The sequence below is a fragment of the Pundamilia nyererei genome, unplaced genomic scaffold (assembly GCF_000239375.1).
Source record: "Pundamilia nyererei isolate P.nyererei 1_Seehausen unplaced genomic scaffold, PunNye1.0 scaffold00003, whole genome shotgun sequence".
Classification (NCBI taxonomy): Eukaryota; Metazoa; Chordata; class Actinopteri; order Cichliformes; family Cichlidae; genus Pundamilia; species Pundamilia nyererei.
Genome location: NW_005187404.1, coordinates 7,384,538 through 7,390,931, shown reverse-complemented (window position 1 = coordinate 7,390,931; position 6,394 = coordinate 7,384,538).

Here is a 6,394-nt window from a genome sequence, read left to right as displayed (position 1 = left end):
AAGTTGTGTGTCTTACCATTTTCAAAAAATTAGGCTATCATGTCTGAGCAATGAAGATAACTAAAGTATCACATTAAGTGCATAAGTTCACTGCCAGGATTTACCCACCCCTAGGGCATATATCTCCTCTGTAGGTGGAACACGCATACTGTGGCGTCTTGAGACTCGGCGGTGAATCAGTCACAGTCTGATCTAAATCTTCCCGTGACACTGCTGCTGCTTTGATCCCACTAGCATCTCTCCCTGTAACACAACATGGCAGATAAAGCATGAAAAATTGTTGAGTTATAATCTTTGTCTACCAGACAGGACGCCAAAGAGGAGCCTCCTTTTTTTTTCTCTACAATGCCTAATAAACCATTTTGTCAGGGGCGGACAATGTAACATTGTATGGCAATGATTAATTGCAGAATACTTAAGGTCAACCATGAAAAGCCACTGTCTTGTGGGATATTTATCACTACTTCTAAAGCTCTGCACTGTGGTAGACCAGTTTGAGCAAAGTGATGTACTGCCCTTATAAACGACGCATATGGTGTCTTTACAAACAGGAGAACACTATATTTTATCAGAATTACCTGAGTTATTAAAGCAGGGCAGGTTTTGCATCCAGGTGGCGTTCGTCCTTATGGTGGAACCCTCTAGTATTTTCAGAAGACAGCTGGACAAAGATGAGTTAGCTCGAGGTGTGGGACTATCTGCACCTCCAGAACAGAAGAACCCCGCAAAACACAGACCTAACACAGAGAGGAATTAGAAAAGACTCTGAAGCAGCTGCTTATGAGACCCCAAAAAGTTGTTATGGGCAGAAATTCAGCAGACATGACTAATGGGAGCTGTGCAACTCCTGAATCTGCACTTAGAGTACTTGAGGTAAAGCTGAATAATAAAATATGGTATTAAATAGACAATTTATAACAGTCTCATGACTGGTCTAATTCTCCACCTGTGGGCTGTGAGGCTCCAGGATTCAGGCAGTATTTCCCTGGGGGACAAGGACGGCATTGGGAGAGAGAGAGTGCGCCGAGCTCGGGAAAGAAGCTGCCAACAGGACAGGGTGTGGGAGACCCACTTCCCTGAGGGCAGAAATGTCCCATGGGACAAACATCTCCATAAGTCTGGGAGACAGGAGAAGGCTCAGTGGATCCCGGGGAACAAAAATGTCCTGTAGTAAACAATGTGGTTAGACAACTCACAGAGGACGCTGAAACATTTACAGTTTAAAACATTGTAGGAAAACTGAGTTATTCAGTGCAAGCCACAGCTTAACATAGCACAGGCATACAGCAAAGATATAGAAAATCCAATCTTTCAGTTGTCTGACAAGAATTCCCAAGGTGATTATGGGCTGTCAGACCTGGGCTGCAGGGTCCAGACGGCTCTGTCAGAGCGCTGCTGTTACAAAAAGAGCCAGAGGGGCAGGGGGAGCAGTCACTTAGGGACGTCCTGCCAGCTGATGGACTGACGTGGCCGATTGGACATGGAGATGGCACGGAGGAACCTTTCAGACAGTAAAAACCTAGACAAGGTAGCATGTCTCATTTAATAATTAACATCAGTTTAAACATCATCTGTTTGTCTCTTTATAAAAAAATGATATAAAAATAACATATGTGTCATTTTTGCATTACCCGCTGGACAGCTGTTACAAGCCGGATGTCCAGACAAGGACTGAAATGTGCCAGGAGTACAGCCAGTCGGCTCCGCGCTACCACGCGGGCACGCATAGCCAGGTGGGCACTGGTGACCTGCCAAGCACATAATGAAAAATCCAAACTGTCATTGTTTACAATGAAAACAAAATTTGAAAAAAAACAAAAAAAACAGAAAATGATAGTGCTGCCATGACACATCCTCTTAATTTCTTTTATGTACCAATTATGCATGAAATAAGCACATCTGGTGTATTTTCCCAGGCTCAGTGTCCATGGAAACAAAGCAATGAAAAGGACAGTGGCTCTTATCAGTATTACCGCTGTACAACAATCCTGTGGGAGGAAAGGAGAGCAGAAAGCGGGCTCAGCAGCAGGTGCTTTGTCTTGACAGACATGAGCTTGTGGCTATTTATAGGTTCTGCCCCATTTCATGCTCAAATTAGCAAAACATCTTTATAATAAAAGGTAAAAAGGCAACAAAGAATCTTTAGGTGCACGTGTAATATAACAGGAGAAGGATAGTTTATGGGCGGGATAAAAACCGAGCATCTTTTACTATGTAGATTATTACAGAAGCAAGCCTCAAAGTAGAACGTTATAGTTAAAATGACAGACAAAAGAGCTGATTCTAGTTAAATGGCAAATTTAAACGTGTAAAATGAAAACAATCTGGTTATTCTAGTTAAGACAACATATGTTGTCTCAAAAAATGAAGGGATAAGTTGAAAGTGAGCAAAAGAGATAAAGTTGGCCTATACTGTATGTGATCACATGCTACATGAAAGTGCAAAGACCACTGTTAAGCCTGAGTTGACCCGCAGTGATGTGTACTCCACCTGGCTGATGTCCAGACGCTGATCCTGCTGGACAGAACCACCCAGGGGGACAGAGGAGGTCAGCAGAAGTCTGAGCCCATGAAGGGCAGTAAGAGCCTGGGTAACAAGCTTCACAGTCCGCCTCGGACTCAGCCGCAGACCTCGCAGAGAAGGTGCCTGAATGGAGAAAACAAATGATCATGGAAGTACATAGACACAGACAAAGAGGGACAAAAATACAAAAGACACAGCTTGGAATAACTGTCATTTTTCACACTGAAGTAGAAAAAATGACAGTAGTAAAAATGCCAGTAGCAGGCTCCATTAATTCACCTGGTTAAGTAGCTAGCTGCTCATCATGACAGCTTTATTGGACTGCTGTTGAGTTTTATGACCTTCTCTAAAGTTCTGGATAAATAAGCCATTATACTTTACCTCTGAGAGCTTTATGTCATTGTATACCACCTTTGGAGACAGTGTAATAAAAACCAAGCGTATTTGTAAAACGCTATAGCTGATGCTGTTGATGAACATATTCATCATACAGCTTTATCACAAAACTTTCAGAGTAATCGAAATAATTTTGTCCTTATTTTTTCCAAGGTCTTTCTTGACTGTCTCTTGTTTTCTTTACCTGGAGGACATGGGCTGGGCTTTGCACTCCCTCTAGGACAATAGTAGCCTTCAGGACACACATCTCCATGGAACTGACCCAGGGTTGATTCACCAGGAAGTGGGGATGGAGTTAGGATATCTCCTGTAACTGAGACAATAGACCTTTATTGGATGTCATTACTCATTAGGTAGGTGAATGACCTAAAAGGCCAGAGCCATTTTCTGCAATCACAGAAAGAAAAATAATAAGAGATGTAGTGGGGACTGGTAAATGTTTCGTGAAGACCTTCTCAGCTGTGCTGAGTCAAAGGGCATGAAAATGTTAAATAAAACCTGGAGTGCACCGAAAGAAAATTCTGCACAGAAAGATATTTTTCAAGCTGTGTCAGATGACCTTAACTTTTTGTTGTTGTTGTTGTATTTCAAATACCATTACTAAAAAAAACTAGTTTTGCATGTTTTATGCATTTATTAACACTATGTAAAGGGCAAGAGGAAGAAAACTGTCACCTGTGGTATTACCCCAAGGCGTGGCAGATCTGGATCCTTCTCTGCAGTAGAAGCCGGGGTTGCAAAGCCCAGATGGGAAGGAGAGACCATCCTTGGCACAGAAGTGGCCTGGCAAACAAGGCTGACATGCTTCCAAAGAAACCGCTCCTGGCAAACCAAGTTCATACATTTATTATAAAATGGAAAACTAAAAATAAAAGTTAAACATTTCAACTCCACATGGTAGTTATCTTAGGAGACACTTAACAGTTTGTAACTTAAGCTACTGTAAGTCTGGGTATAATGTTCCAGTGTCAAAAACACTGAGTAATTAGTCAGTATTACATGTCACCTTCTATGGAGCTGAAAGTGCCTGCAGGGCAGGGAATCATGTAGCTGGTACCCTGTGGGCAATAGGACCCAGCAGAGCAGCGGCCTCCTGTTGGGTGATCCTCTGGTTGGGGAGAAACAGAACCCTGGATACAAAGGTAACTAAGTGCAGAGAGATGATGAGGATAGAGGTGATTGCAAGGGGTATGTGGGATTAAGGAAGTAATAGATAACAGAAGGACAGACAGGACGAGATGGAACATATAAGGAGATTTAATTACAGAAGGGGACGGTATAAAAATATAGGGAACGAAAATTTCTTTCTTAATCTGGCTGACCGCTTAATGAAGTGTGCGTTTAGTTAGCCTGTGTTTACCCAGCAGAGCAGACCCCAGTAGGAGCAGCCAATCCAGAGGAACTGCAGTATCTCCCTGGAGGGCAGAGCTCACAGTCTGACTTATTGGACAACCCCATCTGCGTGCTGAGGGTGCCAGCTGGGCACGGGAATGCTACACCATCCTGCGTTCCTGTAGATAAATACGTATAATAACTACAGATTGCCCCTGAATACACATCACTGAACAGTTTGTAAAGACCCCTCTTATCTTGATTATGCTCTATAATGGTCATTTACATAATTAAAAAGCCATTTTGTGTTAGTCTTCTATTAGTGTGCGCACAAAACAAGAGCAACACTATATTTAGTATTTGGCACTCATGTCACACATATCTTTATTTTATTATGCAAATGATAACCTTGTACATTTCTCATGAATGTATTACAGCAGTGATACTAATCTTCACCTACCTGATGGGCAGTAATGTCCTTTAGGACACAGCATGGGAGTGTGAGTCCCTGACACATGCCCAGTGTCAACATCCACTAAGCCAACACAGAAAAATCCTGCAGGACACTTAACACAGTCTGGCTGTAAAGAAACAAATGATGCAGAGTTTTCTACACATTACATACAAAATGATAACTACACTAATATCAGCAGTTGTTAGAATTGGATGCCAGCCTCACAATAAATAAAAACCCACCTTCTGTTGCTCATATATAGTTAGTTATTAACCTTATTCCAGATTTACTTTTTTAAATAGTTTTCAAAACAGCATATCAAGCCTATATATGGCTTATACACGATCACAGTCATGACAGCTGTATAGTATGTGCACCTTGCCTATTAAAAATAAGCAACCATTCATCTTCATGTTTCTCACCTGTCCTGGTAAATTTTGGTAGGTCCCTGGCAAGCAGGGTACCTGTCTATCAGAACCAGGTGGGCATCTGCTTCCAGGTGAGCAGGTTTTTGAATTGTTTTTTCCGCCTGGACAATAAGAGCCAGCTGGGCACATATGAGAAGGGAAAGAGAGCCCTCTGGTGTCACACATGAAACCTAAAAACATAAGCAACACTGTTAAGCAGATACAGATGTAATATGAAGGTATTATTACCCTATAATTACCCTTCACTTACATTCTTTGAATGTAAGTGAAGCTTTATCTTCTTGAAAATGCAACCATTTCCAACCTGGAGGACAATGCAGGCAGTCACTAAGATGACTGTTTCTGGTTTGGTTGCTGTAATGACCTGGTGGACAGGGAACTGGTGCTGATGAGCCCTGGGCACAGTAATGACCTTTAGGACATCTGTCACCTGTGACCCCACCATCCTCCGGTGTGCGTGACCAGGCCCCAGAGACACAGTAATACCCTGCGCCACACTGACCTGATGTAGCACCTTTCCCAGGATGTGCACAGAAAAAGCCTGGTTTGAGAAGAAATAATGTTGATATCAACTCGAAGGGAATATTACCACCAACAACACCAGGAAATGAAAATGAATAAAAAGTACTGTATATGGTATCAGTTTTAATGGAGAGAGACAGAATATCAACCAAAAATCCAGAAAAAAAACCCCTGCATTGCATAAAAGCTATAACATTACGTGCATGATATTGAGTGAAATGGGCATTTCATCCTCAAGCAAAACATGGCTATTTTTGGTAAGAGGTTTCCTCTTTAGGTTTCTTGGCTGCTGTTACCTTGGTGGTATATTTTGTGTCACTGCTGGATGACCCATCCACAAATCATCTTAAATGTTATGGCTGAGAAAAGGAGGTTCCTGTGCAAAATGTTGTGGTACATGTCCCTGCTAAGTTGCCCTGTACCCTTAGAAGAACATGAACCCAAAGCATAATGTTTCTACTTCCATGCTTCACTATGGGGATGATGTTCTTTGTGTCATAGTCAGCATTTCTCTTCCTCCAAACACAGCAGTTTGAGTTGAGGCGAAGAGCTCAATTTCGGTTTCTTCTGACCTCAGCACTTTCTCCCTAAGCCTTCTCTGAAACATTTAGATGCGCACTGGCAAACTTAAGGTGGGTCTGTAAATGTGCCTTCTTGAGCAGGAGACACCGTAATATATTACCAGTGTTGTTCTTGGTGATTGTGGTCCCAACTATCTTCTGATCATTAATACACTCC